Here is a 24,195-nt window from a genome sequence, read left to right on the forward strand (position 1 = left end):
CCACTATCACTAGACATCACTTTCCTAAACCCTCATCTTGACCGACATTCCAAGACTATTATTAACCTCTCAGAATTTAAATTAGAAGAAAGGCATAGAAAATTGCTTGAAAAAGGACTCTCTTACTCACCTACTGGGTCAATGAACGAGTCTGAGGTATATAAAGATATCACTTTATTTTTATGGAAAATCTATCGGAGATAGTTACATCAAAGACCTACCCAAGACGAAGATGGAAACCCCCCAACTGAATCCCAAGATGATGAAGCTCTAGATATACTTACCTCCTTATTAATGGAAAGTTAGGATGATGACCAACCTATCCCTACTCCCTCTAGCCCATGGAACGGAGACACCAATCTACTTATAAAATCAACAAAAATGCCCCCTTTCCAAAAAAAATAGTTGGTGGGGGGTCTTCTTACACCTGGTTCAAGATGACCTTACTAAGGTAAATTGGCAAAGAGGAAGAAAAGACAACCTGGACCCTGAACAACGCCGGGCGAGATCGTAAACTATACTATACGTCACTATTGGGACACTAGTTTACGATTACAGAGACATTCTGTTCTTATGACACATGTGTTCTTTAGCACTACAATTTATTGAATATTGGTACACATTTTAGTCACATGGTTTGTAGCAGCTTTGTTTTTTTTCTAGGTAGCGCATTAATCATTTTCCTTTCCATTCTAAAAGCATATAATGTCAACTTGTGAATGGTGATATACATCAATGTTCATATACTGCTACAAGATGGCAGCGGTGTAAAAACACTTTTTGCTTACAGCATAAAGAATTTCCCTATGGAGATAACATGACCATGTCTAGGCAGGAAGTGATTTAACAGGAAGTAATTTCCTGAGTGTCACTCTGAATGCCTACAAAAGTCCAGGCAAACACTTCACCCTGAAGAAACCCATGTCATAAGTGGTTGAAACATGTCGGTGTGTGCGCCTACACATGCCCTCTGCCAATAGCCAACTTGGGCTTTTCATCACTCTTTAGCCCTCATCTAGCCCTCATTTTTGCAAACTGGAAATCCACAAACAACCGAAAACTGGAAGTAAACGGCCAGGCGGCCCCATGCTGGTTCTGAGTGGATAGGACTAGGAATACAGAGATTTGCATCCTGCACACCTGTGGACCCCTGCAAGGGACTCTGGATTCACTACCTTGTCGCTGCAAATGAGGACCAATCTAATATCGTCTAAACACTGATTCTCTTTTCAACTAGTATATCCAGCAAGCGATCACAGCCTGAACATTTTTTGAGTGAGGCTCTGTGATTTGAATCAGCTGACTATATTTTCCTATCCAACTTATATGCGGTGCTATCTATAATGTTTCATGAAACATGGTGCTGAATGACTAACAGGCTTATTGTGGATCTATTGTTTCTCCTTGACTCAAGTCGCATGCTTACATCACAACGTGCTGCATTTTACTATTCTACTATCTCTATGATTGACAGTGCTACACCCAGAAATCACTGCCTTGTTCACTACCTAGCAGGGATACTTTCCAGCCAGAATTGCATTTATTTGTGTGTGATGACTAATGCGTTTTTCAACACTGTAAAGACTTAATGCAGCAGCTCTATAGGCATATAGGGAGTCTGGAGGTCCATGGTTAAGCACAATACAGATACCGACTTGTGCTACCAAGGTTTCCTGGAACTCACCTTGCCTAATATATGTAAGCATTATATATCAAGTCACACTTAATAACTTGAGATGATTGACACGTGTGGATGACTGGGATATGGCTGAGCTCATGGGCATGCGTTTTTAAGTGACAACGTTGTCAGTTTTTACCATGTGCAATTTCCTATTGTTTATACCTTCCTTTCAATGATAAATATTTTTTTCTACTTATTGTACTTATTGTTCTAATAAAGTTATATCAGGTTAAACCACAGTTTGTTCATTTTCCTTCTTTGAAGGCAAGGACACTTTGGGTCCTATTCCCACTCCCCTTTTATTTTGAAAAATTACATTTTACCTGTTTTTGATGGGAATATGGGTATAATTATTATTTCTAATAGGCTTTATGGGAGGCATATCATGTTAACACCTGGGAATGAACATATTTAACCTATTACTGATAATATGCATAGAATTATTTTTCTATATGGGGATTATGGGTGGAATATTGTAGTTAAACATACATAGGAATATATTTAACTCATTACTGATAATAAAATGCATATAATTATTTTTCTACATGGGTATTATGGGTGGAATATTGTAGTTAAACATGCATAGAAACATATTTAACTTATTTCTTTTATGAATTTGCATATAATTATTTTTCTACATGGGGATTATGGGTGGAATAATGTAGTTAAACATACGGTACATAGGAACATATTTAACTTATTTCTTTTAGGAATTTGCATTTACTTATTTTTCTACATGGGGATTATGGGTGGAATATTGTGGTTAAACATACATAGAAATATATTTAACCTATTTCTTTTAAGAATGTGCATATAATTATTTTTCTACATGGGGATGATGGGTGGAATTTCATACCTAAACATACGTCGGAACATATTTACCCTATTTCTGATAGGAATATGCATATAATTATTTTTCTACATGGGGATTATGGGTGGAATATTACAGTTAAACATACATAGGAACATATTTAACACATTTCTGATTAGAATGTGCATTTAATTATTTTTCTACAAGGGGATTATGGGTGGAATATCATACTTTAACATACATAAGAACAAATTTAACCCATTTCTGATAAGAATATGCATATCATTATTTTTCTACATGGGGATTATGGGTGTAATATTGTAGTTAAACACACATAGGAACCTATTTATTCCATTTCTGATAAGAATGTGCATATAATTACTTTTCTACATGGGGATTATGGGTGGAATATTACAGTTTAACATACATAGGAACATATTTAACCTATTTCTGATTAGAATCTGCATATAATTATTTTTCTACAAGGGGGTTATGGGTGGAATATCATACTTTAACATACATAGGAACCTATTTAACCTATTTCTGATAAGAATATGCATATAATTATTTTTCTACATGGGGATGATGGGTGGAATATTGTAGTTAAATGGTGATCAGTGTCGTGTCACACATAGCCCCTCCCCCAAGTTAAAATCACTCCCTGGGACACACTTAACCCCTACATCACGACCTAGTGGCTAACCCCTTCACTGTCAGTCACATTTACACAATAATCAATGCATTTTTAATTGCACTGATCGCTGTATAAATGTGAATGGTCCCAAAATAGCGCCAAGTGTCCGATCTGTCCGCCATAATGTCACAGTCATGATAAAAATCACTGATCGCCGCCATTACTAGTAAAAAAAATTATTAATAAAAGTGCCATAAAACTATCCCCTATTTTGTAGACCCTATAACTTTTGCACAAACCAATCAATAAATGCTTATTGCGATTTTTTAACCAAAAATATGTAGAATATGTATCGGCCTAAACTGAGGAAAAAAAATGTTTTTTTTTAAATATTTTTTGGGGATATTTATTATAGCAAAAAGTAAAAAAATGCGTTTTTTTCAAAATTGTTGCTATTTTTTTGTTTATAGAGCAAAAAATAAAAAACGCAGAGGTGATAAAATTATCAGAAACCATAAATCAGACCGAGACAGAAGTATAGTTAAATCACACTTGATTAATAATAAAAATAAGGTAAATAGAGTAAGCGTAGTCAAAACAAGCCAGAGTTCAGTAACCGGATCGGGTAGTCAGCCAAGCTAATGTCAGAGAGCCAGAGATAAACGTAGTAGTACAGCAAGCAGGATCAGGAGCCAGAGGCAACGTCAGCCGAGCAAGTCTTCAACAGGAATGCAGGAGAAAGTCTCTGTGATGTTGACAAAGGTGAAGGCAGAGATCAAGTGAGCTGGACGACTTTAAGTAGGCAGGACTGATGAGCAGAATCAACAACAGCTGGGTAACTGTCGAGAGAGATCAGAGCTGGCAATTAGCTGACTGCGGAGCGGCCAGCTCAGAGAAGAAAGGGCTGAGTCCAGCCCTGACAGTACCCCCTCCTCAACGACCCCTCCCCCTCTGTGGACCACCGGGGTTGAGGGGAAAACATCTATGGAAATCATGGAGGAGCACAGGGGCATGTACGTCTGACGATGAGACCCAAGAGCATTCCTCCGGACCGTACCCCTTCCAATGCACCGTTACTGTATGCGCCCACGGTACCTACAAAAGTCAACAATGGATTGTACTTCATACTCCTCATGGTTCTCAACCTGTATAGGTTGAGGACGTGGCACTGAAGTGGTAAAGCGATTGCAGACCAAAGGTTTCAATAAGGAGACATGAAACACATTTGAAATGCGCATACTAGGAGGAACATCCAAGGCGTAAGCCACTGGGTTAATCTTGTGAAGGATACGGAAAGGCCCAATAAAACGAGGTGCGAAATTCAAAGAAGGAACACAAAGTCGGAGGTTGAGAGATGACAGCCAGACTCTGTCCCCAACCTGGTAGGAAGGTGCAGGCAGGTGCCTGTGGTCAGCATGGAGTCTGTACCTATCATTAGCATGTTGCAAAGCCTCCTGAACTTGTGCCCAAGTGGAACAAAGACCAGGGAGATGCTCCTCTAATGCAGGAATACTCTGCGGAACAAACGAGTCAGGCAACATGGTAGGTTGAAACCATAATTCGCCATAAACAGTGACATAGCATAATTCAAGGTACTGTTGTGAGAAAACTCTGTCCACAGTAATAGGTGTGACCAGTTGTTATGATGGTCAGAAATATAGCAATGTAAGAATTGCTCCAAGGACTGATTGGCTCGTTCTGCAGCCCCATTAGACTGCGGGTGATACGCAGAGGAGAAAGCAAGCTGAATTCCCAGCTGTGCACAAAAGGCTCGCCAGAACAGGGAGACAAACTGACTACCCCTGTCTGAGACAATCACCTTGGGTAGCCCATGTAAGCGAAAGATCCCCCGAGCAAAAATGGAAGCCAGTTCCTTAGAAGTGGGCAGCTTCTTAAGTGGAATACAATGACACATCTTTGAGAACCGGTCAACCACCATAAGGATAACAGTGTTGCCTTGGGAGTTGGGTAACTCCACAATGAAATCCATAGACAGGTGGGTCCAGGGCCTCTCTCCGTTGGGTATGGGTTGTAGGAGGCTCACTGGAAGGTGTCGTGGAGTCTTACTCTGAGCACACACGGAACAGGCAGCTACGAAGGCAGTTACATCAGCCCGTAGACTAGGCCACCAGAATTGTTGGGAAATGGCCCAAAGGAGTTGATTCTTCCAAGGGTGGCCAGCTGCCTTGGGAGAATGGTAAGTCTGGAGCACGGCAGTACGCAGACTCTCTGGGACAAAGCAGCAGTCACAAGGTTTCTCAGGAGGAGCATGGACCTGTGCAGCAAGAATTTTATCACCCAAAGGAGAAGTAAGACTGGTGCGAACCGTAGCCAGAATACGATCAGGAGGAATCACAGGAACCGGAACCGACTCCAACTTGGAAGTGGAGGAAAATTGTTGCGACAAGGCATCAGCCCTTACATTCTTAGTACCGGGTAAGAATGAGACAATGTAATTAAAACTCAACAAGAAAAGAGCCCATCGCGCCCTTCTGGGAGAGAGGCGCTTAGCCTCAGACAAGCATGTGAGATTCTTATGGTCAGTAAGAATGAGAACCGCCACAGTGGTACCTTCAAGGAGATGTCTCCATTCTTTCAGGGCTAAAATGATCGCCAACAGCTCTCTGGCACCAATCTCGTAATTGCACTCTGCAGGTGACAATTTTTTGGAAAAGTAGCCACACGGATGCATAGCGCTCTCAGAGTTAGGACATTGAGACAGAAGGGCGCCAACTCCAGTGTCAGAAGCATCAACTTCTAGGATAAAAGGCAATGTAGGATCAGGATGTGCCAACACAGGAGCAGAAACAAAGGCAGCCTTAAGACTCTCAAAGGCCTTAATGGACTCCGGAGACCAACTCTGTGGGTTACCGTCCTTTCTGGTCATATCAGTCAGGGGCTTGACCAGAGACGAGAAGTTACGAATAAACTTCCGATAATAGTTGGCAAAGCCCAGGAAACACTGCAGAGGACGTAAACCCATGGGTCGGGGGCCAGGGCCACTGCAGGACTGCCGAAAGTTTCTCTGGGTCCATCGAAAAACCAGCAGTGGAAATGACATTGCCCAGGAATTTAACCTGTTCACGATGGAACTCACACTTCTCCAATTTACAATAGAGATTGTTTTCTCTTAGTTTCTGAAGCACACGACAGACGTGTGTGTGGTGGCTCTCCAAGGACTTGAAAAATATGAGGATATCATCAAGATAAACCATCACACATAACTGCAACAAATCTCGGAGGACATCGTTAATAAATTCCTGGAAAACTGCCGGGGAGTTACAAAGGCCAAAAAGCATTACGAGGTACTCATAATGGCCTGTTCTGGTATTAAACGCAGTTTTTCACTCGTTGCCCTCCTTAATCCACACAAGATTTAATGCCCCTCTCAAATCAAGGTTTGTGAAAATCGTTGCTCCCTTGAGGCGGTCAAATAACTCTGTAATCAACGGAATTGGGAAGGCATTCTTAATCGTGAAATGACTGAGACCTCTATAATCAATACAAGGTCTCAGTTCACCGCTCTTCTTCTCCACAAAGAAGAAACCAGCACCCGCAGGAGACGAGGATTTGTGGATTAAACCTCAAGAAAGTGCGTCTGCAACATACTCCTCCATGGCCTTATCCTCCAAGACCGACAAAGGGTAAACCCGGCCATGAGGAGGTATGGCACCAGGTTGAAGGTCAATTGTACAATCATAAGGCCGATATGGAGGCAAACTACCAGCTTGACCTTTGTCAAAGACATCGCTAAAATCACGGTTTTTCTCCGGCAGGGAGGAGAGTGAAGAGGTACACAGGACCTTGGCTACCTTCTGTAAGCATGTCTCACTGCATTGTGGTGACCAGGAGAGAACCTCAGCACGGAGCCAATCAAAAGAGGGGTTGTGCCTCTGTAACCAAGGATAACTAATAACCAGTGGAAATCTAGGTGAGGAAATAACTTGGAATTGGATTATCTCATGGTGAAGAGCTCCTACGGCCATGGACAATGGAACCATCTCATGAGTCACATGGGCAGGCTGTAAAGGTCTCCTGTCAAGAGCCTCAATGGCAAGTGGAGTGTCACGCAGCTGCATCGGAATCGAGTGCTGCAATACAAAGGCAGCTCACTGAACAGGCCTGCAGCCCCAGAGTCGATTAGAGCCTGTATCTTGATGGACGACTCAGCCCAAGAAAGGGTGATGGAAACCAGGGGCTTATTCTTCTGGATAAACGGGGACGAAACAACGCCACCTAAGGTCTGTCCATGACAGGACCTCAAGGTTCAGGCATTCCCTGGATGGGTAGGACAAGACTTCAAAAAGTGACCTGCCTGGCCACAATAAAGGCACAATCTCTCCCTCCTCCTAAAGGCTCTCTCATCCGCAGAGAGACAGGTGAAGCCACAAGAGCCTGGGTTCATCCTCATTGACTTGGTACTAAGAGGCATGGGTGGGAATGGAGGAAAATGTACAGGAGGCTTGCGCAATCGCTGCTTAAAAGACAGTCTTTCTATGAGTCTGGAGTCAATGAGGATGGCAAACGTGATTAACCTCTCCAGCTCAGTGGGTATATCTCGGGCTGCTATCTCATCCTTGATGGAATCCGAGAGACCATGAGAAAAAGCAGCCATGAGGGCCTCATTGTTCCCAGAAACCTCTGCTGCCAGAGTATGGAATTCAAAGGCGTAGTCGGCAACAGTTCTCATACTCTGTTGAGGCACTTGGCAGCAGAAGCGGAACGTGCGGGAACATCAAATACCCTTTTAAAGTCAGGGTAACTCAAGACAACAGGTTTTTGCGTCTCCCATAGAGGGTTTGCCCATGCCAAGGCTCTCTCAGAAAGCAGAGATATCATGAAACCTACTTTGCTTCTGTCCGTGGGAAACGCCTGGGGCAGCATCTCAAAGTAAATCTCAACCTGGTTGAGAAGCCCTCTGCGTTGAACTGGATCGCCCCCAAATCACTGGGGAAGCAGAGTGGAACCAGACATACCTCTTATAGAGGTAATACTCGAGGCGGGTGCCTGCACATAGACTGGCGCAGCAGCAGGGATGGCTTGCAACTCAGGCTGTACCGGAGCAGCCACAGTGGGAGTTTCCAGGTGAGCCGTGTGACTCAGGAGCATTTGTAACGCTATGGCAAACTGATCCATGCAGTGATTTTGCTCATCCAATCTGGAAAAAATATTACCAACAAGTGGACTCTATCTTCTGAATTCATGGCCTTCGCCTACTATCAGGAACCATGAATCAGACCGAGACAGAAGTATAGGTAAATCACACTTGTTTAATAATAATAATAATAATAAGGTAAACAGAGTAAGCGTAGTCAAAACAAGCCAGAGTTCAGTAACCAGATCGGGTAGTCAGCCAAGCAAATGTCAGAGAGCCAGAGATAAATGTAGTAGTACAGAAAGCAGGATCAGGAGCCAGAAGGAACGTCAGCCGAGCAAGTCTTTAACAGGAACGCAGGAGAAAGTCTTTGTGATGTTGACAAAGGCTAAGGCAGAGATCAAGTGAGCTGGACAACTAGTAGGCAGGACTGACGAGCAGAATCAACAACAGCTGGGTAACTGTGGAGAGAGATGGGAGTTGGCAATTAGCCGACAGCTGAGCGGCCAGCTCAGAGAAGGAAGGGCTGAGTCCAGTCCTACAACAAATACAACCAAAAGAAAGTTCTATTTGTATGGAAAAAAAGGACGTCAATTTTGTTTGGGAGCCACATCGCACGACCGCGCAATTGTTAGTTAAAGCGACGCAGTGCCAAATCGCAAAAAGTGCTCTGTTATTTTGCCAGCCAAATGGTCTGGGGTTTAAGTGGTTAAACATACATAGGAAAATATTTAACTTATTTCTTTTACGAATTTGCATATAATTATTTTTCTACATGGGGATGATGGGTGGAATATTGTAGTTAAACATACATAGGAACATATTAAACCTATTTCTTTTAAGAATGTGCATGTAATTATTTTTCTACATGGGGATTATGGGTGGAATATTACAGTTAAACATATATAGGAACATATTTAACCCATTTATAATAAGAATATGCATATCATTATTTTTCTACATGGGGATTATGGGTGGAATATTGTAGTTAAACATATATAGGAACATATTTAACCTATTTTTTTATAAGAATTTGCATATAATTGTTTTTTTACATGGGGATTATGGGTGGAAAATTACAGTTAAGCATACATAGGAACATATTTAACCTATTTCTGATCCATTCTCTTATCAAGAACATGTTAACCACTTGCCGACCGCCTCACGCATATATACGTGAACAGAGCGGCACGGGCAGGCAAAATCACGTACCTGGCACGTGATTGCCTTCCCGCGGGCGGGGGGTCCAATCGGACCCCCCCCCCGGTGCCAGCGGCGGTCGGCATTTGTCTAGGAGCGATCAGAGATGAGGGGGAGGCCATCCGATCGTGGCCCCCCCCTCGCGATCGCTCCCAGCCAATGAGAAACATCCCCTGCCTGTGTATAGTACACACAGGCAGAGGATGTGATGTCATCTCTCCTCGGCTTGGCAGTTTCCGTTCCGACGCCGAGGAGAGAAGACATCCGAGTAAGTGTAAAACACAAACACACACAGTAGAACATGCCAGGCACACTAAACACCCCCGATCCCCCCCGATCGCCCCCCGATCCCCCCCCAATCACCCCCCCTGTCACAAACTGACACCAAGCTGTTTTTTTTTTTTTTCCTGATTACTGATTGGTGTCAGTTTGTGACAGTTAGAAGTGGTAGGGCAGTGAGTATTAGCCCACTGTAGGTCTAGGGTACCCCCCTAACCCCCCCTAATAAAGTTTTAACCCCTTGATCACCCCCCGTCACCACTGTCGCCAAGCGATCATTTTTCTGATCGCTGTATTAGTGTCGCTGGTGACGCTAGTTAGTGAGGTAAATATTTAGGTTCGCCGTCAGCGTTTTATAGCGTCAGGGACCCCCATATACTACCTAATAAATGTTTTAACCCCTTGATTGCCCCCTAGTTAACCCTTTCACCACTGATCACTGTATAACCGTTACGGGTGACGCTGGTTAGTTTGTTTATTTTTTATAGTGTCAGGGCACTCGCCATTTATTACCGAATAAAGGTTTAGCCCCCGATCGCCCGGCGGTGATATGCGTCGCCCCAGGCAGCGTCAGATTAGCGCCAGTACCGCTAACACCCACGCACGCAGCATACGCCTCCCTTAGTGGTATAGTATCTGAACGGATCAATATCTGATCCGATCAGATCTATACTAGTGTCCCCAGCAGTTTAGGGTTCCCAAAAACGCAGTGTTAGCGGGATCAGCCCAGATACCTGCTAGCACCTGCATTTTGCCCCTCCGCCCGGCTCGGCCCAGCCCAGCCCACCCAAGTGCAGTATCGATTGATCACTGTCACTTACAAAACACTAAACGCATAACTGCAGCATTCGCAGAGTCAGGCCTGATCCCTGCGATCGCTAACAGTTTTTTTGGTAGCGTTTTGGTGAAATGGCAAGCACCAGCCCCAGGCAGCGTCAGGTTAGTGCCAGTAGCGCTAACACCCACGCACGCACTGTACACCTCCCTTAGTGGTATAGTATCAGAACGCATCAATATCTGATCCGATCAGATCTATACTAGCGTCCCCAGCAGTTTAGGATTCCCAAAAACGCAGTGTTAGTGGGATCAGCCCAGATACCTGCTAGCACCTTCGTTTTGCCCCTCCGCCCGGCCCAGCCCAGCCCACCCAAGTGCAGTATCGATCGATCACTGTCACTTACAAAACACTAAACGCATAACTGCAGCGTTCGCAGAGTCAGGCCTGATCCCTGCGATCGCTAACAGTTTTTTTTGTAGCGTTTTGGTGAACTGGCAAGCGCCAGCGGCCTAGTACACCCCGGTCGTAGTCAAACCAGCACTGCAGTAACACTTGGTGACGTGGCGAGTCCCATAAGTGCAGTTCAAGCTGGTGAGGTGGCAAGCACAAGTAGTGTCCCGCTGCCACCAAGAAGACAAACACAGGCCCGTCGTGCCCATAGTGCCCTTCCTGCTGCATTCGCCAATCCTAATTGGGAACCCACCGCTTCTGCAGCGCCCGTACTTCCCCCATTCACATCCCCAACCAAATGCAGTCGGCTGCATGAGAGGCATTTTCTTTATGTCCTCCCGAGTACCCCTACCCAACGAACCCCCCCTAAAAAGATGTCGTGTCTACAGCAAGCGCGGATATAGGCGTGACACCCGCTATTATTGTCCCTCCTGTCCTGACAATCCTGGTCTTTGCATTGGTGAATGTTTTGAACGCTACCATTCACTAGTTGAGTATTAGCGTAGGGTACAGCATTGCACAGACTAGGCACACTTTCACAGGGTCTCCCAAAATGCCATCGCATTTTGAGAGACCCGAACCTGGAACCGGTTACAGTTATAAAAGTTACAGTTACAAAAAAAAGTGTAAAAAAAAAAAAAAAAACACAAACAAAAATTAAAAAAAATAAATAGTTGTCGTTTTATTGTTCTCTCTCTCTCTATTCTCTCTCTCTATTGTTCTGCTCTTTTTTACTGTATTCTATTCTGCAATGTTTTATTGTTATTATGTTTTATCATGTTTGCTTTTCAGGTATGCAATTTTTTATACTTTACTGTTCACTGTGCTTTATTGTTAACCATTTTTTTGTCTTCAGGTACGCCATTCATGACTTTGAGTGGTTATACCAGAATGATGCCTGCAGGTTTAGGTATCATCTTGGTATCATTCTTTTCAGCCAGCGGTCGGCTTTCATGTAAAAGCAATCCTATTGGCTAATTAGCCTCTAGACTGCTTTTACAAGCAGTGGGAGGGAATGCCCCCCCCCACCGTCTTCCGTGTTTTTCTCTGGCTCTCCTGTCTCAACAGGGAACCTGAGAATGCAGCCGGTGATTCAGCCAGCTGACCATAGAGCTGATCAGAGACCAGAGTGGCTCCAAACATCTCTATGGCCTAAGAAACCGGAAGCTACGAGCATTTTATGACTTAGATTTCGCCGGATGTAAACAGCGCCATTGGGAAATTGGGAAAGCATTTTTTCACACCGATCTTGGTGTGGTCAGATGCTTTGAGGGCAGAGGAGAGATCTAGGGTCTAATAGACCCCAATTTTTTCAAAAAAGAGTACCTGTCACTACCTATTGCTATCATAGGGGATATTTACATTCCCTGAGATAACAATAAAAATGATTAAAAAAAAAAAAATTGAAACGAACAGTTTAAAAATAAGATAAAAAAGCAAAAAAATAATAAAGAAAAAAAAAAAGCACCCCTGTCCCCCCTGCTCTCGCGCTAAGGCGAACGCAAGCGTCGGTCTGGCGTCAAATGTAAACAGCAATTGCACCATGCATGTGAGGTGTCACCGCGAACGTCAGATCGAGGGCAGTAATTTTAGCAGTAGACCTCCTCTGTAAATCTAAAGTGGTAACCTGTAAAGGCTTTTAAAGGCTTTTAAAAATGTATTAATTTTGTTGCCACTGCACGTTTGTGCGCAATTTTAAAGCATGTCATGTTTGGTATCCATGTACTCGGCCTAAGATCATCTTTTTTATTTCATCAAACATTTGGGCAATATAGTGTGTTTTAGTGCATTAAAATTTAAAAAAGTGTGTTTTTTCCACAAAAAATGCGTTTGAAAAATCGCTGCGCAAATACTGTGTGAAAAAAAAAAATGAAACACCCACCATTTTAATCTGTAGGGCATTTGCTTTAAAAAAATATATAATGTTTGGGGGTTCAAAGTAATTTTCTTGCAAAAAAAAATAATTGTCAGAAAGGGCTTTGTCTTCAAGTGGTTAGAAGAGTGGGTGATGTGTGACATAAGCTTCTAAATGTTGTGCATAAAATGCCAAGACAGTTCAAAACCCCCCCAAATGACCCCATTTTGGAAAGTAGACACCCCAAGCTATTTGCTAAGAGGCATGTCGAGTCCATGGAATATTTTATATTGTGACACAAGTTGCAGGAAAGAGACAAATTTTTTTTTTTTTTTTTTTTGCACAAAGTTGTCACTAAATGATATATTGCTCAAACATGCCATGGGAATATGTGAAATTACACCCCAAAATAAATTCTGTTGCTTCTCCTGAGTATGGGGATACCACATGTGTGGGACTTTTTGGGAGCCTAGCCGCGCACGGGACCCCGAAAACCAAGCACCGCCTTCAGGCTTTCTAAGGGCGTAAATTTTTGAATTCACTCTTCACTGCCTATCACAGTTTCGGAGGCCATGGAATGCCCAGGTGGCACAAAACCCCCCCAAATGACCCCATTTTGGAAAGTAGACACCCCAAGCTATTTGCTGAGAGGTATAGTGAGTATTTTGCAGACCTCACTTTTTGTCACAAAGTTTTGAAAATTGAAAAAAAAAAAAAAAAAAAATTTTTCTGGTCTTTCTTCATTTTCAAAAACAAATGAGAGCTGCAAAATACTCGGTAAAAATAAAAACGGCAGAGGTGATCAAATACCATCAAAAGAAAGCTCTATTTGTGGGAAGAAAAGGACGCAAATTTCGTTTGGGTACAGCATTGCATGACCGCGCAATTAGCAGTTAAAGCGACACAGTGCCGAATTGTAAAAAGTGCTCTGGTCAGGAAGGGGGTAAAACCTTCCGGGGCTGAAGTGGTTAAATATGTTTCTTGTCAAGTGTAACCATGATATTCCATCCATAAAAGATTATTGGTATAATTGTTTATCTACATGGGGATTATGGATATTCCATCCATAATCCCCATGTAGATAAACAATTATACCAATAATCTTTTCAGATACAGGTTAAATATGTTCTGTATTGAGCATAACCATGACATTCCCCCATAATACATAACAATGTATAAAAAGAATTATTCCAATACTTGGAATGTGTAACCATGATATTGCACCCATAATACCAATGTAAACAAATAATTATGTGCATATTTTTTTTAGAAATAGATTAAATATTTTCGTTGTTAAAGCCGAGTTCCGCCAAAAAAAATAAAAGTCAGCAGCTGCTGGCTTTTAAAATAATGCCACTTACCTGTCCAGGGCTCCCATGATGCCCTCACAAGAAGCCGACCTGTCCCCCAGCTCCTGGGTGCAGGCGCCGGCATCTTTAGTAAGGGTATCAGGAAGTGAAGCCTTGCAGAATCACAACCTGGTTCCCTACAGCGCATGCGTGAGTTGTATTGTGCATCCTGACTGGTCCATGCTGTATTCTGGGACCTGTGTGTCTCCCAGAAGACTGCAGGGGGACAGAAGAGGGGCCAGACATGGCGTAGATGGTCGCGGATTCTGCAACGATCTATCACCGGGAGTGGGAGCAAATACATGCATTAGACAGGTATCTGCTCCCCTTCTTCCCTGAAGGGTGCCAAATGTGACACCGGAGGGGGGAGAGGAATTGCAAGAGTGGAAGTTCCATTTTTGGGTGGAACTCCGCTTTAAGTGTATCCATGATATTTCATCAATAATCCCCATGTAGAACAATAATTATAGCCATATTCCTATCATAAACAGGTCAAATATGTTATGTAGGATGTGTGATGATAATATTAACCCCCTAATCCCCTTGTAGAAAAATAATTATACCAATATTCTTATCAGACACAGGTCAAATGTGGTCCTTTGCATGTGTACCCATGATATTTCACTCATAATCCCAATGCAGAAAAACAATTATACACATAATCCTAAACAGGATAAATATATTGCTTGTTAAGTTTAAAGGATATCTAAAGGTTCGTTTAACCACTTCACCCCCGGAAGGATTTACCCCCTTCCTGACCAGAGCACTTTTTACAATTTGGCACTGCGTCGCTTTAACTGCTAATTGCGCGGTCATGCAATGCTGTACCCAAACTAAATTTGCGTCCTTTTGTTCCCACAAATAGAGCTTTCTTTTGATGGTATTTGATCACCTCTGCCGTTTTTATTGTTTGCGCTATAAATGGAAAAAGACTGAAAATTTTGAAAAAAAACGATATTTTCTACTTTTTGTTATAAAAAAAATACAATAAACTCGATTTTAGTCATACATTTAGTCCAAAATGTATTCAGCCACATGTCTTTGGTAAAATTAATGTCAATAAGCGTATATTTATTGGTTTGCGCAAAAGTTATAGCGTCTACAAACTAGGGTACATTTTCTGGAATTTACACAGCTTTTAGTATTTGACTTTAGCACTTTTTCTTGAGATGCTAAAATGGCGGGGCAGTACAAACCCCCCCAAATGACCCCATTTTGGAAAGTAGACACCCCAAGGAAATTGCTGAGAGGCATATTGTGCCCATTGAATATTATTTTTTTTGTCCCAAGTGGTTGAATATTCACAAAAAAAAAAAAAAAAAATACAAAAAAGTTGTCACTAAATGATATATTGCTCACATAGGTGGAATTGCACCCCAAAATACATTGTGCTGCTTCTACCGCGTACGGGGCCCTGAAAACCAAGCACCGCCTTCAGGATTTCTAAGGGTGTAAATTTTTTATTTCTCTCCTCACTACCTATTACAGTTTTGAAGGCCATAAAACGCCAGGACAGTTCACCCCCCCCAAATGACCCCATTTTGGAGAGTAGACACCCCAAGATATTTGCTGAGAGGCATGTTGAGTCCATGGAATATTTTATATTTTGCCACAAGTTGTGGGAAAATGACAAACTTTTTTTTTTTTGCACAAAGTTGTCACTAAATGATATATTGCTCAAACATGCCATGGGCATATGTGGAATTACACCCCACAATACATTCTGCTGCTTCTCCTGAGTATGGGGATACCACATGCGTGGGACTTTTTGGGAGCCTAGCTGCATACGGGGCCCCGAAAATCAAGCACTGCCTTCAGGATTTCTAAGGGCGTAAATTTTTGATTTCACTCCTCACTACCTATCACAGTTTCCAAGGCCATAAAATGCCAAGATGGCACAAAACTCCCCCAAATGACCCCATTTTGGAAAGTAGACACCCCAAGCTATTTTCTGAGAGGCATGGTGAGTATTTTGCAGCTCTCATTTGTTTTTGAAAATGAAGAAAGAAAAGAAAAATGTATTTTTTTTTCTTTTTTCAATTTTCAAAACTTTGTGACAAAAAGCGAGGCCTGCAAAATACTCACCATACCTCTCAGCAAATAGCTTGGGGTATCTACTTTCCAAAATGGGGTCATTTGGGGGGAGGGTTTGTGCCATCTGGGCACTCCATGGCCTCCGAAACTGTGATAGGCAGTAAAGAGTGAAATCAAAATTTTACACCCTTAGAAACACTGAAGGCGGTGCTTGGTTTTTGGGGTCCCGTATGCGGCTAGGCTCCCAAAAAGTCTCACACATGTGGTATCCCCGTACTCAGGAGAAGCAACAGAATGTATTTTGGGGTGTAATTTCACATATTCCCGTGGCATGTTTGAGCAATATATCATTTAGTGACAACTTTGTGCAAAAAAAAAAATTGTCTTTTTCCCGCAACTTGTGTCACAATATAAAATATTCCATGGACTCGACATGCCTCTCAGCAAATAGCTTGGGGTGTCTACTTTCCAAAATGAGGTCATTTGGGGGGGTTTTGAACTGTCCTGGCATTTTATGCACAACATTTAGAAGCTTATGTCACACATCACCCACGCTTCTAACCATTTGAAGACAAAGCCCTACAGATTAAAATGGTGGGTGTGTCATTTTTTTTTCACACAGTATTTGCGCAGCGATTTTTCAAAAGCATTTTTTTGGGAAAAAAACACACTTTTTTAATTTTAATGCACTAAAATACACTATATTGCCCAAATGTTTGATGAATTAAAAAAGATGATCTTAGGCCGAGTACATGGATACCAAACATGACATACTTTAAAATTGCGCACAAACGTGCAGTGGCGACAAACTACATACATTTTTAAAAGCCTTTAAAAGCCTTTACAGGTTACCACTTTAGATTTACAAAGGAGGTCTACTGCTAAAATTACTGCCCTCGATCTGACCTTCGCGGTGATACCTCACATGCATGGTGCAATTGCTGTTTACATTTGACGCCAGACCAATGCTTGCATTCGCCTTTGCGCGAGAGCAGGGGGGGGGACAGGGGGACAGGGGTACCTTTTTTTTTCTTTTTTTTTTTTGCTTTTTTATCTTATTTTTAAACTGTTTCTTTCATTTTTTTTTTTTTTATCATTTTTATTGTTATGTCAGGGAATGTAAATATCCCCTATGATAGCAATAGGTAGTGACAGGTACTCTTTTTTGAAAAAAATGGGGTCTATTAGACCCTAGATCTCTCCTCTGCCCTCAAAGCATCTGACCACACCAAGATCAGTGTGATAAAATGCTTTCCCAATTTCCCAATAGTGCTGTTTACATCCGGCGAAATCTAAGTCATAAAATGCTTGTAGCTTCCAGTTTCTTAAGCCATAGAGATGATTGGAGCCATTCCGGTCTCTGATCAGCTCTATGGTCAGCTGGTGGAATCATCGGCTGCATTCTCAGGTTCCCTGTTAGGACAGGAGAGCTAGGGAAAAACATGGAAGACGGTGGGAGGGGGGACATTCCCTCCCACTGCTTGTAAAAGCAGTCTAGAGGCTAATTAGCTGCTAGGATTGATTTTACATGAAAGCCGACCGCTGGCTGAAAAGAATGATACCAAGATGATACCTAAACCTGCAGGCATCATTCTGGTATAACCACTCAAAGTCCAGCAACATACCAGTACGTTGCTGGTCCTTCTTGGGCATATATTGTAATTTTTTTTTTCATGCAGCCTGTGGGCTGAACGAAAAAAAGAGATTGATTGGTGGGTATGCCCACCATTAGAATACCTCCCTTCATCCACCTACTTCTAATGATGGGCATACATGCACCATTTATATGTGCCAAAGCATGGGGGCATCCGCCCCAAAAGTTAGGAGCAAATAGCTCCTCCGCCCCTGCTGCCCCCATGCTTCGGCATATATCACCTCCTGCAGCTGAATGGCATACCTGAAAACAAAAAAATGGTTAACAATAAAACACAGTAAACAGTAAAGTATAAAAAATTGCATACCTGAAAAGCAAACATGATAAAACATAATAACAATAAAACATTGCAGAATAGAATACAGTAAAAAAGAGCAGAACAATAGAGAGAGAATAGAGAGAGAGAGAGAACAATAAAACGACAACTATTTTTGTTTTTTATTTTATATTTTTTTGTGTTTTTTTTTTTGCACTTTTTTTTGTAACTGTAACTTTTATAACTGTAACCAGTTCCAGGTTCCGGTCTCTCAAAATGCGATGGCATCTTGGGAGACCCTGTGAAAGTATGCCTAGTCTGTGCAATGCTGTACCCTACGCTAATACTCAACTAGTGTATGGTAGCGTTCAAAACATTCACCAATGCAAAGACCAGGATTGTCAGGACAGGAGGGACAATAATAGCGGGTGTCACACCTATATCTGCACTTGCTGCAGACACGACATCTTTTTTGGGGGGGTTCGTTGGGTAGGGGTACTCGGGAGGATATAAAGAAAATGCCTCTCATGCAGCCGACTGCATTTGGTTGGGGATGTAATTGGGGGAAGTACGGGTGCTGCAGAAGTGGTGGGTTCCCAATTAGGATTGGCGAATGCAGCAGGAAGGGCATTATGGGCACGACGGGCCTGTGTTTGTCTTCTTCTTGGTGGCAGTGGGACACTACTTGTGCTTGCCACCTCACCAGCTTGAACTGCACTTATGGGACTCGCCACGTCACCAAGTGTTACTGCAGTGCTGGTTTGACTACGACCGGGGTGTACTAGGCCGCTGGTGCTTGCCAGTTCACCAAAACGCTACCAAAAAATCTGTTAGCGATCACAGGGATCAGGCCTGACTGCGAACGCTGCAGTTATGTGTTTAGTGTATTGTAAGTGACAGTGATCAATTGATACTGCATTTGGGTGGGCTGGGCGGAGGGGCAAAACGCAGGTGCTAGCAGGTATCTGGGCTGATCCCGTTAACACTGCTTTTTGGGAACCCTAAACTGCTGGGGACGCTAGTATAGATCTGATCGGATCAGATATTGATCCATTCAGATACTATACCACTAAGGGAGGTGTACGGTGCGTGCGTGGGTGTTAGCACTACTGGCACTAACCTGGCGCTGCCTGGGGCTGGTGCTTGCCAGTTCACCAAAACACTACCAAAAAAATTGTTAGCGATCGCAGGTATCAGGCCTGACTCTGCGGACGCTGCAGTTATGTGTTTAGTAAGTGACAGTGATCGATCGATACTGCACTTAGGTGGACTGGGCTGGGCCGGGCGGAGGGACAAAACGCAGGTGCTAGCAGGTATCTGGGCTGATCCCACTAACACTGCATTTTTGGGAACCCTAAACTGCTGGGGACGCTAGTATAGATCTGATTGGATCAGATATTGATCCGTTCAGATACTATACCACTAAGGGAGGTGTATGGTGCGTGCGTGGCTGTTAGCGGTACTGGCTCTAACCTGATGCTGCCTGGGGCGACGCAGACCCTATCTGACCCTAAAACCTAGGTTATATCACTGCCGGGCAATCAGGGGGCAAAACCTTTATTAGGTAATAAACGGCGGGTGACCTGACACTATAAAAAATAAACTAACTAACCAGCGTCACCTGTAACAGTTATACGGTGATCACTGGTGAAAGGGTTAACTAGGAGGCAATCAGGGGGTTAAAACCTTTATTAGATAGTATATGGGGGTCCCTGACGCTATAAAAAGCTGACGGCGAACCTATACATTTACCTCCCTAACTAGCGTCACCAGTGACACTAATACAGCGATCAGAAAGACGATCGCTTAGTGACACTGGCGACAGGGGGTGATCACGGGGTTAAGGGGGGTACCCTAGACCTAAAGGGGGCTAACCCTAACTGCCCTACCACTTCTAACTGTCACAAACTGACACCAATGCAATAATCAGAAAAAAAAAAACTGCTTGGTGTCACTGTGACAGGGGGGGTGATTAAGGGGTGATCAGGGGGCGATCGGGGGGTGATGGGGGTGTAAAGTATGCCTGGTGTGTTTTACTGTGTGTGTAGTGTTTGTGCACTCACATTGATGTCTTCTCTCCTCTGCGCCGGAACGGAAAATACAGAGCCGAGGAGCGATGACATCACTTCCTCTGCTGCTGCTTACTATACAGCAGCAGAGAAAGAATCTCATTCGTTGGGAGGGATCGTGAGGGGGTGGCCACGAGTGAGTGGTCGCCCCCTCAGCCTGGATCGCTCCCCTAACGAAGTCGACCGCCTTGGGCACCGGGGAGGGGCGCGATGTACGTGATTTTGCCTGCCTGTGCCATTCTGCCGCAGTATATCTGCATTAGGCGGTCGGCAAGTGGTTAAAAAAACAAAAAAACCCAAACATGTCATACTTACAGTTGGTTTGCACAGAGTGGCCCCGATCCTCCTCTTCTGGGGTCCCTCAGCGGCGCTCCTCCTCTTCTCGAGTGCCCTGTTGGAGAGCCACTCTCCCTCGGTGCACTCGTGCTTCCGTGTCCTGCTGCTGCGTCCATTGACTTAGCCCCACCCCCCGCTTTCACGTAGTTGAATTTGCTTGACAGCAGCGGGAGCCAATGACTGCGCTGCTATCAATCTATCCAATCAGGACCCAAGACACTGGCTGGAGCTGGTGTGCTCGTCCCTGTCGCTGGAAGGACCGGGTTTAGGTAAGTAAAAGGGGGGCTTTGGGGGGCTTCTGCATCACAGGAGGAAAAGCCTTGAGCGTTTACAACCCCTTTAAGCATGAGATTTCCCTCCATAATCCCCATATATAAAAGTAATTGTACCCATATTCTTATCAAAATCCGGTCAAATGTGTTTTTAGCAGGGAAGTTCAATTCCTATCACCCGACAACCAGAACATGCAGTTCTGGGTGCTAGGCAAGATTTTTTTTTTTTACATTTAGCCCTACAAGCAGCAAGATTTAGAGCCGATGGTCAGCTCTCTTATAAAAGCAATCTAAGCAATCTAAGCAGCTAACTAGCCACTTGATCGCTTTTACAAGCAGTGGGAGGGCATGTCCTTCCCCTTCCACTACCTTCAGTGGGCTGTCCTGACACTCGAATGACCAGCCAGCACTTCCACTGGCTGATCACAGAGGCAGACAAAGACCAGAACAGCTCTGTCCACCTCTATGATATAGGAAACATGAAGCGAATAGCATACCTTGCTTCCGGTTTCCCCGGTGCCAGTTTTAAAAATGGAAAGCATTTGATCACGCTGATTTTGGTGGGATCAAATGCTTTTAAGGGCAGAGGAGAGATCTGGGGTCTCCATAAAGAGTACCTGTCACTGCCTATTATTGTCACATGGCATGTTTACATTCTTTGCTACAGCAATAAAAGTGATAAACATTTTTTTCTTTAATTTAAAGCGACAGTGTAAAAGAAAATGAAATAATGAATAAAGAAATTTAAAGCACCCCCTTCCGGCATGCTCATGCGCAAGGTCGAATGCACGCGTCGGTGCTGCACACACACAAGCACTGATCAACTCACACATCTGAGGTATCACTATGAATGTCAGATCACGGACAGTAATTCTAGCACTGGACCTCCTGTGTAAATCTAAAGTGATAACCTGTAAAGGCTTTTAAAGCGTTCCCTATGGCTAATAACATGTACGTCGTTTGTTGCCGTTGCACTGGCATGCGCAATTTTAATTGCATATTCTTATCAGAAATGGGTTTAATATGTTCCTAGGTATGTTTAACTACAATATTTCACCAATAATCCCCATGCAGAAAAATAATTATATGCACATTCTTATCAGAAATGGGTTAAATATGTTCCTATGTATGTTTAACTACAATATTCCACCCATAATCCACCCATAATCCCCATGTAGAAAAATAATGATATGCATATTCATATCAGAAATAGGTTTAATATATTCCTATGTATGTTTAACTACAATATTTCATCCATCATCCCCATGTAGAAAAATAACTATATGCATATTCTTATCAGAAATGGGTTAAATATGTCTCTATGTATGTTTAACTACAATATTCCACCCATAATCCCCATGTAGAGAAATAATTATATGCAAATTCTTAAAAGAAACAAGTTAGATATACTCCTATGTATGTTTAACTACAATATTCCACCCATAATCCCCATGTAGAAAAATAATTATATGCATATTATTATCAGTAATGGGTTAAATATGTTCATTGTCAGGTGTTAACATGATATTCCTCCCATAAACCTCATGAGAAATAATAATTCTATCCATATTCCCATCAAAAACAGGTCAAATGTAATTTTTCCATTAGCAAGTAAATAGTTTTAGCAACTGCTTCTTGCAACATTGTATCAAGCACTGCAGGAAAGTATAACATATTTTGAGAAACAACATACCATATATATGTGTATAAAGTACACTGACATCTAGTGAGGGTTCTCGTTATTGCAGCCAATAATCCAATCATCCCATTGTCCCAATATGCAGTTTAGTACTTCCCCCCTTTTTTTAGTTTGTTTAATCTATTATTTAACTAAAAAATATTAGGCACGTCCACTCATCAAAAATACCAGCCCAACACACCTAGAATATTGTTTTCCCATGGTTGGAGAGCCACAACCATGTGGGCTTACTGTCATATTAACCTATACTACTGGCTCTAATCGTGTAAGCAAGATTTACCTGTTATTCCAGTTGCTGCCATGCTCACAAAATGTATTTGACTGAAAGTATCATAGCTTTATATATAACAAGGATGAATTCAAAGACATCTTGGGAAAATATCCCATAAGGACCTATATTCATATTTCAAATAAATAACATGGTAATTAAACACAGATTTGTGCAGGGAATTATATATGATCAAGTGCCAAGGGTGTAAAAGGGCCAGTACCTTCAAAATAAGTTAAAGGCTAAATTCATCTTTCTGAATATGTTACATGTTACACCTGTATTTAGGGTGTATCATGTAACATGTATAGGATGCATCCACTCTCCTCCTGATCCCCCCTCCCTATGACAGCGGCAGGTGATCCTCTCCCACATCACAATTGAAAACAGCGCAGCCATGCAGGGATCCACCTACACGGCCGCATTAGTTTCCTGTGAATGAATAGACTACAAGTACTGCTAGCCATTGCACTGGAGGTTTTCTATTCTTTTTTATTCTATTATTTTCTATTCTATTCAAATTAATTTTATTCGAAATTCGAATTTCAAAAGACAGTTATATTTTTTCTATTTTGTTCTACTCTGTTCTATTTTATTCTATTCTATTTAATTGTATTGTTTTTTCCATTCAATTCTATTCTTTTCTATTATATTCTATTCTAAACTATTTTATTCAAATTCAAATTTATTCTATTTGAAATTTGATTTTTGGAGATGGTTAAATTCTTTCTATTCTATTGAATTCTATTCTATTGTTTTTTCTATTATATTCTGTTCTTTTCTATTCTATTCTTTTTTATTGTACTGTAATCTATTCTATCCCAATTAGAATTCAAACTATACAAAATTAGAATTTCGGAAGATGATTATATTCCTTCTAATGTATTCAATTCTATTCAATTATTTTCTTTTCTATTCGCTTCTTCTATTCTATTCTAATACAAATTTATTCTATTCAAAATTATTATTTCGGAAGATGGTTATATTCTTTCTACTCTATTGTTTTGAATTCTATTCTATTGTTTTTTTTTTCTATTCTATTATTTTCTATTCTATTCTTTTCTATTCAAAATTATTCTATTCGAAAATCAAATTTTGAAAGATGGTTACATTCTTTATATTTTAATTTATGCTATTGAATTCTATTCTATTGCTTATTCAATTATTCTCTATTCTATTCAATTCTAATCTATTCTTTTCAAATTCAAATTCAGTCTATTTAAAATTCAAATTTCAGAAGATGGTTATATTCTTTCTATTTAATTCTATTCTGTTCCTTTAATTTCTATCCTATTTTATTCTATTCTTTTATTTTCTATTCTATTTTGTTCTGTTTTACTCTAATTTTTCCTATATTTTTCTTTTCTATTCTGTTCTTTTTTATTCTATTCTGTTCTACTCTATTCTATTCCCTTATTATTTATTTAATCCTTTATTTTCTGTTCTATTCCCTTTTTTCCATTCTATTTAAATAT

Source organism: Aquarana catesbeiana, linkage group LG03 (assembly GCF_042186555.1).
Source record: "Aquarana catesbeiana isolate 2022-GZ linkage group LG03, ASM4218655v1, whole genome shotgun sequence".
Taxonomy (NCBI): domain Eukaryota; kingdom Metazoa; phylum Chordata; class Amphibia; order Anura; family Ranidae; genus Aquarana; species Aquarana catesbeiana.